The sequence below is a fragment of the Choloepus didactylus genome, chromosome 4, assembly GCF_015220235.1.
Source record: "Choloepus didactylus isolate mChoDid1 chromosome 4, mChoDid1.pri, whole genome shotgun sequence".
In the NCBI taxonomy this organism is placed as follows: Eukaryota; Metazoa; Chordata; class Mammalia; order Pilosa; family Megalonychidae; genus Choloepus; species Choloepus didactylus.
Window position 1 is genome coordinate 87,235,092 of NC_051310.1, and position 10,629 is coordinate 87,245,720.

Consider the following 10,629-nt stretch of genomic DNA (forward strand, 5'->3'; position numbering starts at 1 on the left):
ATTTGACCTAAGAGTAGCAGCTTTGTTTTCTCTTCACTCAGGCTCTCATCCACACAATCTCTGCACACACACACTTTGAGCACATGCTTCTGAGGCTGGTAGGCCACAATTTGCTTCCCATTGCTTTCATCAAGTGGGAAGCAGTGAAGCTAATGACTAACCACACTGTGTACACAGCTAGCAAACACCTTAAGGCATCATTGCAATGGGGGTTAACTTACATATACACTTTTCTATTTCTTAACCCTCCAAAGCAATGTTTTAATTTTTTTTGTATTTTGTGCAAATTTCAAGATATTCTACCGTTTAAGGCAAAGAGTTCACATTAAGAAAGATCAGAAAATAGGCTCATGTTTATTTACCCCAAAGCATTTCACTTTGCACATTCATGTTATTGTTTTTTTTTTTTTTAATGCCCATAACTTTGAAGTGTGTACATTGGATCCCCAATATCTAAAATAATCATTTCTAATGACAAACACAAATTTTTGAGGAAAAAAAAAATGATTTGGTGTATAGATACTGGATCTTCAATTCATCTAAAAAATCATTTCTTATTGACAAATAGAAGTCTTAAGGGGAAAAATGGATCAGAAAATGTAGCTTCAAAAATGCAAGGAAAAGTGGGAAAAAAAAGAAAGAAAGCACTTGAGTTTTACTAGTAATACAACAGGCAAAGTTCCATCTTTTTTGAATCTTAGAGAAACTCATTTGGAAATTTAATAAATACCCTTAAGTTAATTCACATCTTCTGGTCCCAGAAGAATTCTAGTGCCACAACTCTGCTCTCTGTGGTCAAATTCACCTACTTGACTTTTGCTGTGAGCCAGCTTGTGATGAAGACCCTTATGTCTATATTTTTCATCATGATAATTGGAACTAGACTGCTTGATCTTCTGATATCCTTGTAAAACTTCTTCATGAACATCCTGATCCTCTGCTGAGCCCAGAGAAAAGTGTTTTCTTTGCACATCCAGTCTGATAAAACTTCTTGCTACAGTCTCCATCCTGGCATGAAGGCTCTGCCCTCATCACACTCAGCACTGAAGTCACCCTTGTGATTCTGGCATTGGCCATAGAAGGCAATAGCAAGATATTTTATCAAATAATCTGGGAATTCAATTGTTGAAGAAAGCTCCATGGAGGCAGTGCAGCTCTCTCTAACTCCTTCATTGGAATTCGGAGTGGAGTTATTTAGCTCAGAATTTTCCTCTTCTCTTTTAAGGTTCTCCTTTTCCTCAACAGCCTCAATCTCATGCTTTCGTATTTGGTCCTTTTCCTTCTGCATTTTAGATTTCTTTTTGGACTTTTTGTGAGATATGGAATGGAGCTCTTCCATTCCCTTTGGACACTTTAGTGGAACTGAACCAGAGGGTAAGGTTTCCGGAGAAGTCCTGGAGGTGTATTTGTCTTGCTGGTCCTCACAGATGCTACCATTCTGACTGAAATTTTTTGTCAACAGGTAAGTCTTGAGTTCTTCAGCCTTCTAGAGTGCTCTGGGAATTGGAGTTAGAATTTACAGTCTGAGGAGGAGGGATTGAGACGGGCAGGTGGGTTGAAGGCAGCGGTGGAGGGGTGGGGTGGCAGCAGCTGCAGGGGGCAGCTGGAGACCTGCAGCACATCTGTCACTGGTAGGATTCAAATGACCATCTAAGGTTGGTGGTACTCTATTTGTCGGGTGAGCTATTCAAGCTTTTTTTTTTTCATTAAAGGATCAATGAAATCTGAATCCAAAAGCTGTTTCTGAGAAGGAGAAGATGCAGAGTCTGTATTAGAACATAGGGGAGATTCTAAATGGCTGGGGCCAGAGACTTTTTGGGATGGATTTAGTTTCCTAGAGAGCGTTGACTCCAATGACCGTCTGTCTGTATCTTTGTATCCAGGCCAGTCTCTTTGAAGCTCTTTAAAAACGTAATCCTTTAAGGTATATGAGAGGTCCTTAGGATTCAGATTGGCTACCTGTTGCACAATTGCTCCAAGAGAGTACTTGTCTTCTTGATTGATGCCCTCTTCCTGCAATCAAGCCAGCAGCTCAGCTTTCCTGTAACCTTCAGAAGTGAGTTGGTAAGTGAGTAGCCGGTAAGTGAGTCATTCTATTCCTATATGGCCACTGAGAAACACTGCTGCTGCTGTGTGTGTCTTTCGAATCATCTTTGCTGTGAACATGGGAGTCAACCTTTTCCTCGCAGGCACTACATGTGCAACAGCTCAAGGTGTTTTCTGAATTTACACTCTTTTCCTTACATATGGCCCACCAACTTTGATAACTTTTATGCCTTAGTTGCAGATTCCTCCTGTCTGGGTCATTCTGGTGTCGTCAGACACGAGTCATTTGTTGCATAAACTGCAATTTTATCTTGTATAAATCCCACACTATTGAGCTGGGACACCCTGGAGCTGAAGAATGGTTGCTGGAGGCAGTCAGAGCTGCACCGAGGGTCGTCTTTACCCACACGTGACAAATAGAAGTTAAAGTTATGTACTTTGGGGGGATCATTTGGGGGAGTTTTGAAAATCCTTGGAACCCTTGGAACTGAATTGAAGGTTGAAAAGGAATTAAATACTTGTGGCTCTGGTAGGTCTTCAGCACCCAGCTCACTGTCACAGGGAGCTTCACATGCAGTACGGTGATGCCCTGCCCCAGCCGTCCACAGGACAGCCCGTAGCCTCCACTGCAGCCACCACCACCACCACGGCCATCCCTCTGCCAACAAGCTCAATAGCTGTTTTGTTCTAACTTAAATGCCTTATCATCAAGTTCACGTGATATATTTGGTTGTTAAATTTCTTTAGTCTCTTCTAATAGTTGTTATCCCACTTTTTAAATGAGTTGACAGTTTTCAATCTAGTAGTTTTCTTGAAATGCTTCCCATATTCTGGATTTATCTAAGGCCTTTCTCATAGTGCTATGTAAATTCTTCCTCTATTCTGTGTATTTCCTGTAAATGAAACATTAGCTCTAGAGATCTGATTAGATTCTAGTCAAATATTTTGGCAGAAAAATTACAGGTAATACAGTCATTTTGCATCACAGCAGGAGACAACTAAAGTCAGGTTGTCCCACAGTTAGAGATGCCAAGTGTAATCATTTGGTAAAGGTACAGCCTCATTCTTGAAAGATATTTTTTGTACTTCCACAATTTTAGAAAAGTATAATTTATTCCCAGCACTTTAAAAATATTATTCCAATGTTTTCTTGCTTTCATCATAGCTGTTGAGACAGCTGGTAAGTCTACTTTCTTTTCCATTGTAAAGATTCTACTTTCAGGAATGTTTAGCTCACTTTAAGATTGCCTCCTTTTCTATGGTGTTCTGCAGTTTAATTATGTTGTATCTAGGTATGGAGTTCTCTTATTAATTTTGCTTGCATCAGGTTACCTGAATCTTACAATTTAACTTTGTTCCACTCTGGAAAATCTAAACCATTATCCCTTCAAATATGGTCACTTCTCCATTCCTTTTCTTAGCTTCTTTTGAACTCTGGATGTTTATTGGACTCTCCAACTCAGTCTTATGGAGCACACAGTTAGCATTCTTTTGTGAGTATATTGCTTTTAATGCAATGCTTCTCTGGAATTGAGCCTCGTGTAGAATAACTTACCATGTGGATTATAACCTAGCACATGCTCTCTTGTGTTATGATCATTTTTCTACTTGTCTTATCCTCCAACCAGGAAGCAAGTTCCTAAAGGCTCAGAATAATCTTATTCATGGCTATGTTTCCAGTGGTGTGCTGGTCAACTGACTCTTAAAAAGTCAAAATCCCTGATTTGTGATGTTTTCCAATTCTGCAGTGTAAACACTTGAGCCATGGCCAATTTCATGCAACCAACAGTCTAACAACTGCCTCAAAACATTCCTGAAATTTTAAGAATCAGTTCTTGCCAGTTGGTAGAACTGGCTCCAGCATGCTCCTGCCACATGGCATGTAACAGGGAGGATTCTCAACAAATATTGTTAAATTAAAATGTAAATCAACTTTTCAGAACCTTGTGCAATGCTAAAAATAGTCAGCAGTTCCATTTTTTCAGAGTTTTTAAAGTGGCAACTCAAGTAAAATTGCCTCTCTATGCCTCCTGTCCTGATGTCTTTCCAAATTCAAGCAACAAGATGACTAAATGCCTTGTTCTTTAATGATTTTTTTCAATTTCCTGTAAGACTACATGATGAAATGATTTGAGTGGGTATGATAGCTTCTCCATGACATGAAAAGCAAAGTTCGCCTCTTTAGGTAATAAAACAATGAAGAGTTGGCTGCAAAGCAAAAAGCATAATTTCTGTTTTACAAAAATGGAAGAAGAGAGAAATCCTTGATTAGAGTGAGTTCTTCCCAGCTGTGAGATGATTGTTGTTTTTTAAAAACTATAATAGGCACAGTGTTCCTAATTGATTTAATTGGCAAGTTACATTGACTATTGGGCAAAGGTATCCAATAAATTCCTAAAAGCATGCAAATTTAGAGGAGGCAGAACTGCTTCCAGTTTTAGTGATCAGAACAGGCTTCATGAAAGAGATAACATTTGAGTTGGGCCTCAAAGGTTGGGCAGGATTCAGCTATGCCAACTTGGGAATAGTTTCAGGAATAGAGGAAGTATCTAAAAACCATACCACATCTCTGGATCTCCTTAAATTTACATTCTCCCCTGGTGGACTGTTAATGCTATAACATTTTACAGATTTATGTACGTGAAAGATATCTTAGCTGTTAAAGAATGGGTAGCTTCCCCTTGAAGAGGGGGGAGATAATTAAGCTTTTAAAGTCTAAATTTCTCTCCTTTTTCCAGCTTTAAGGGATTAAGAATTCTGCAATCAAATTCCACCATGGAATTTTCATAGCTCACTCAATTTTAAAGGAAAATAGCTAAAATAATTTTCACTTGCAATTAAAGACTTTTAAACTTCAAAAGGCTTGAGGATGTGGTTGGATAAGATTGATTCAAAAGTTCACTTAGAACCTCATTGAGTTTATTATATGTTTTGCTGTGGAAGGGAACAGTTGAAAGATGAGCACAGATTTGAGAGACTCTGGATTTTTCAGGTTGTCCGAGTTTCCTTGTTAAAAATTTTGAAAGTCTGTGGTATGATGATTTATCAACCCCATTGTCTAAAAGCCAGAAACTTGGAACTCAAATTCCTCCTCATCACCTGCCTTCAGGCAATCACCAATTTTATTTGGTATACCTTGATAATATTTGTCAACTCTATCCATATCCCTCCACCCCTGTACTACTGAGTTGAGGCAACCACAGTTTTATACCTTCACACAGATACCCATGGGTGCCTCCTCTTTGCTTTTGGTTTTGCTCTCCCTTCTTATCAGTTATGATTGGTTTCTGCTGCCTGTAATAGAAAACACAAACCACAGCTACTTAAACAAATAAAGGCATATTTTTCTCTCAAATAAAGGAGGTCTGGAGCTAAACACACTTTTAGGGCTGGTATAGTAGCTCCGTAAACAACAGGCATGAATCTCCCTTTATGTTTCTGCTTTTCCATTTCAGCATATGACTTCCATCTTCAAGGCTACCTCATGATAGCAAGATGGACACCATTGTTCCAGCCATTCCATCCACATTCCAGGTAGCAGCAAGAAAGAGGACAGCAATGGCAAAAGAATGTCCCTGCCAGATCATCCATCCTCTTTTGAAGAGTTTTCCCAGAAGCTCTGCCCAACAACTTCCACCTACAGCTCATCGAGAACTCCTATTTGCAAGGGAGGCTAGGAAAATGTAGTTTTTAAATTGGAAATATTGCTGTTCCTAATAAAAGGAGGTTCTAATAATAATGAGGAGGAGGAAAATGGATACTGGGAAGTCAGCCTGCAGTGTTTGCCACATTCTTCTATCTTTTCTTCACACTGCAATCCTTGCTAAAGTACAGATCAGTCACATCAGTTATCTACAAAAAATCCTTCTGTTATTCTCTGTTAACTTTCCATTCAAGGATCTGCCACCTGTGCTTTTGTTATCTCTTGCCATTCCCTAAATCACACTCCATGCTCTACCCATGAACCAAATGCTCCCCCTGCCATCCCCCAAACTCCCAGGACTTGGCACAACTTACTTCCTCCTCACCCACCCCAAACCCGGTTGCCTGCTTACTTCCTACTTGTCCTTTAGACTCCTTTAGATTCAGGATTGACTTTGTAGGAAGTTTACTGTGACCCTTCAAAGATGGATCAGGTGTTCCATCTCTGTGCTCAAATAGCACCCTTTCTACTCCTATCCCTGCATTTAGCCCATTGTACTGTATTTATCCCTGACTTGCCTCTCTCCCTAAATTGATTGTGCGCTCATTGAGAAACGGGTCTTAGTCTCGATGCACCCCCCACACCTAGCAGAGTGACTGGCACATCAATGCACTTAATAAGTTTTGGTTGGATGAATAAATGAAATAATGGATTCAAGCATGGGTCGGCGATGAGATCCTTTGTCTTGATGACTCCAGCACTGGTTGCAGCCAGGAGTGGCAGGTGGAAGGTGGCAGGAGGAGTGGCAGAGGGACAGAGAAGTCAAGGTCACTGGAAATGACTCATCAGGGTTGGCTGCTTTGGGCTCCAGATTTCGTGGTTTTATGTTATGAAACTGATAGAAAACTATAAAGTGAAGAGAAGTTTGTTTATTTTTTGTTTTGTTTGTTTGTTTGTTTTCATGACCATCAGAATCCACATCCAGAATAATTTAAGTAGAGTTTGAGATGAGTGGTGATGCCTGGAGGCTTCCCAGGAGTACTGAGGACTGGTCTGAAAATACATGTAATATATAAATGATAATTTTACTAATGATGTTAACCAAATCACTGAAATTTCTTTAGGATCCTTTCGTGAAAGCAACACTGTTTTTTCCTATTATTTCTGCTAAATTATGCTGTCATGGAATCGGGTCTTTGCTCAGGATTGAAGAGTTGGAGGGATCTGAGATCACTAGGCTGTGTCTGGACAAGACTGGGGAAGGATGAGCATGTGGCATCCCATGTGGACGTGCAGACGCTACGCCTTGCCGGGCCATGTGTTATTAGGGAAAGCATCCGAGGATCCTTACCCTTAGCCACTTAATATTTAAATTTCAGGGATTTCTCCTTGTGGGGGTCGGGGGAGGACAGGGCTCTGACATTAAATGGTGGATGCAATGACATATAAGATTTAAAAACCCACCAACATGACACAGAGGCAGTCTAGCAATTGTGCAGTGTCTTGTTTCAGAGCCAAGACCTGTGCCTGCTATAAAGAATATGTCCAAAGAATATTTATTGCATGGAAGAATGAATGAGTCTGTAGTGCTGACTTAGTTTCCCAGGATTGCCATAACAGAATATCAAAAATTGGGTGACTTAAAACAACAGAAGTTAATTGTCTCACAGTTCTGGAGGCTGGAAGTTCAAAATCAAGGTGTCAGCAGCCACGCTCCCTCTGAGGTCTGGACGGCAGAGTCCTTCCTGGCCACTTCCAGTCTGCTGGTGTTCCCCTTCGCAGCCTCGGTTTGCAGCTGCACCCCTCCAGTCTCTGCTCCCTCTTCACCCAGCACCTCCTCGGTGTCTCTGTGTCCCCTCTTCTCTTCTTACCAGGACACCAGTCACGTTGGATTTGGAGCCCACCCTACTCCAGAGTGACCCCATCTTAACCAATTATGTCTGAAAAGATCCTAGTTCCAAGTGAGGCCACATTTTGGGGGGTTGGGGGCCCCATTCAACCCAGTATGGGTACCAATTAGAAGTCCTAATTGTTCCCCTGCTGAAGAGTTCCCCTGAACAGGAAAGTTTGAGAATTCTGCGTTGTCTAGCAGTCAGTGATTAGACCCAGCAGGGCCTGATTTTGTATTTTGTTTTTAGCTAGCCTTTTAGAAAGATATGACTGAAATCCTAATTTTATTGTACATCTCAAAAGTTTAACCTTAATTTCTAGTTCTTTTGTGTTATCTTCATATCTGGGAAGTTAAAGTGGGAATTTCACACATGGCATAATTGTACTCCATTTCTAGTGGCAAAGTCATTTTGTTATGGGTAGCAGGTTCACGGCTAAAGTAGATCAAGAGTGGTAAGAAAAACTGAAAACTAATGAGCATACTCACTAATCAATTCAGAAATGTATGCCAATTACCTATACTTGTAAAAAGAGGGGCTATCCATTTAATAACCATTTGATAGAACATAAAGGAAAAAACACTTAAAATAAAAACTGTTGAAATCAGACTTCAACAATATGAAATACCTGATCTTTCAACCAGAGCTAATCTAAAACTTTATATTCTTTATAAAAAATTTAAATATGCTTTTTCCAGAAGTCTTACACATTTATTAAAGCAGTTCTAGCTGACTATCCCCTTGAAACCCCTCTAGTTGTTGATAGATGTTTTTATGATTCTCAGGCAAGCATAAAGCTATTTTTCCGGAAACATGATCTGTAATTCTGATGAAACGTCTTTATAAATACTCGACATTAGTTGGATTTTCTGTTATCTTAGGAAGCATGACAGGATTTTCAGAAGTAACACATTTATCATCCTGAATTTTGTTTGGCTTAGGCTAAATATTGAAATTATTTGACCTTTCTGAAGTATGCTGGAAAAGGGACTCCGATAACCTCTTCATGGGTAACTGTGTCATTCATGTTTTTAAATTGTTCTTGGGGCTTCTGTAAGTACTAAGAGTAATACCAAGTCACAATAGTACTCATGGGAAAAGCTATCATTTTAACTGGCAAAGCCACATAATTAAGAAAAGAGGATTTGGGTCTTCTTGTACGAGAGACTGAATACATATTAAGAGCCTTGCAGGAGTTGAGAGAAACTCTGATGTGGCTGAAGTAGCCTGTTCAAAGCAGCTTTGTTCTCTGCATAGCCTGGCTCTAGATACCCCATAATATCCACTTGAACAGTTTCCAGCTCCTTACACCAGTGACACCACAACAGTCAAAAAAGGGCCTCACACGTGGGACACGGTATCATTAGCCAAGGTTAAAAAGTTGTTAGTGGTGGAGCAAGGATTAGAATCCAGGATTCTGGAATTCTAGGATGGTTCTCTCCTTGTAAATTTGCCACCAGTTCTTGACTCATAGCAAAATTTGGAGTCAGATAGACCTGGCTTTGAACTGGGTAAATTGCTTAATCACTCTAAGCTACTGGCTCATAACCAGGGTAGATTTGACTCCCCAGGGGATGTTTGGCAATGTCCAGAGACACTATTGGCATCTAGTGGGGCAGAGGCTGGGGATGCTGCTAAAACCCCACAATGCACAGGACAGCCCCTTACAAGAAAGAATCATCCCGCCCCAAATGTCAACAGTGCAGAGGTTGAGAAGCTCTGCTCTAAGCCTTGCAATATGGGAATAATAGCGCCTCCCTAATAGGGTTGTTGAGAGGATTAAATGTAATGATGACAGTAAAATTCTTAGTGCAGTGCCTGGCACACATTGGGTGCTCAGTAATAAACAGCTACGAGATGCCAAAGGTGATACTTAGCTGGGGAGGGGATGGTTAAAACTGCCATTAAAACCCCCTTTGTTGGATTGTGGGAAGATGGCAGAGTCAGAAGCTGAGCAGTCAGTCCCTCCACGAGAGCAACTATTGAACTGGCAGGGGCTGCCTGGATCTCCAGAGCTAGTGGAACAGTATGCAGCATCCAGGGAGGAGCGGGAGGAAGATGCTTGTAAATTGAAATGAATACCGGTGTGTTTCTCCTTCCCTGCAGTGGTGACCATCTCCCTTCCCTCAGCTCCCTCGCAGGCAGCAGTGGGTATTGGAGCTCCAGATTCTGGATGGATCTGGAAGTGTGTGATCTGACTGCAGATCTGTACCTTTGATCAGCTACTTCAGATCACTGGGGGCTGGCTCTAAGGGCAGCTGTTGTTCCAACTGCTCTTGGACAAAAGCGGCAGAGGAATCTTAAAGACCATAACCTTCCTCAAAGCTATGGTAAACAGCTAAGGAGCTGCATAAACCTGGCAAGTGCTGAATCAATAGAATGCAGTTTCCAAAGCCATAGAAGAAGCTCCTGGCGCCCTTGCCAGGCTTTCACCTACCCCCTCCACAATGCAGGGTGGAGCCAGCATGTGCTTCCATTGTGGGTCCTCTGTTCCAGAGGGAGCAGAGCGATCCCTGTGTGCATACTGAATGTCAGTGCCAATCTATCAGGTGGAAGTCTGAGACACAGCTGGGAACATGTCTCAGGCTCGCCCTGCCAGAGTTTGTCCTGAGGGCAAAGAAGCTGCTTATAGACACCTAGGACAATGTGAGAAATAAGTTGAAGCAGCCTGGGGCAAAGGACTACCTGCATTAAGTTACTCTAGAGAGCAACCAAGAAGGGGAGGAGATCTATTTCAAAGGGGGGGGGGGTTCACTGGAACTCCTGTAAACTGTAAATGGGGAATTCCTAAAGCCTCTAGCATGTACAGGAAAAGAAGCAGTCCCCTGGCTCCAGTTCTACTCAGGCTCAGCTCAGAGAGAGGACCCTGCACTTCCCATTTGCCTTGGGCTGATCTGTAATATCACTAGCTGTATACAAATTTAAAGAACATACAGCTCAGCTGCAAAATCCCAGAGCTAACACTTTAAGATATTGAAATGTACAGTATGCAACAAAAGATTACAAGACAAACAAAGAAACCAGAAATTATGGCCCATCCAAAGGAACAAG

At 41.3% G+C, this 10,629-nt stretch overlaps 1 pseudogene; it reads right to left on the reverse strand.

Annotated features, from left to right (window-relative positions):
• Positions 1 to 737: 737 nt before the first annotated feature.
• On the reverse strand, positions 738 to 2,700 carry LOC119532725 (annotated as a pseudogene).
• Positions 2,701 to 10,629: the final 7,929 nt, after the last annotated feature.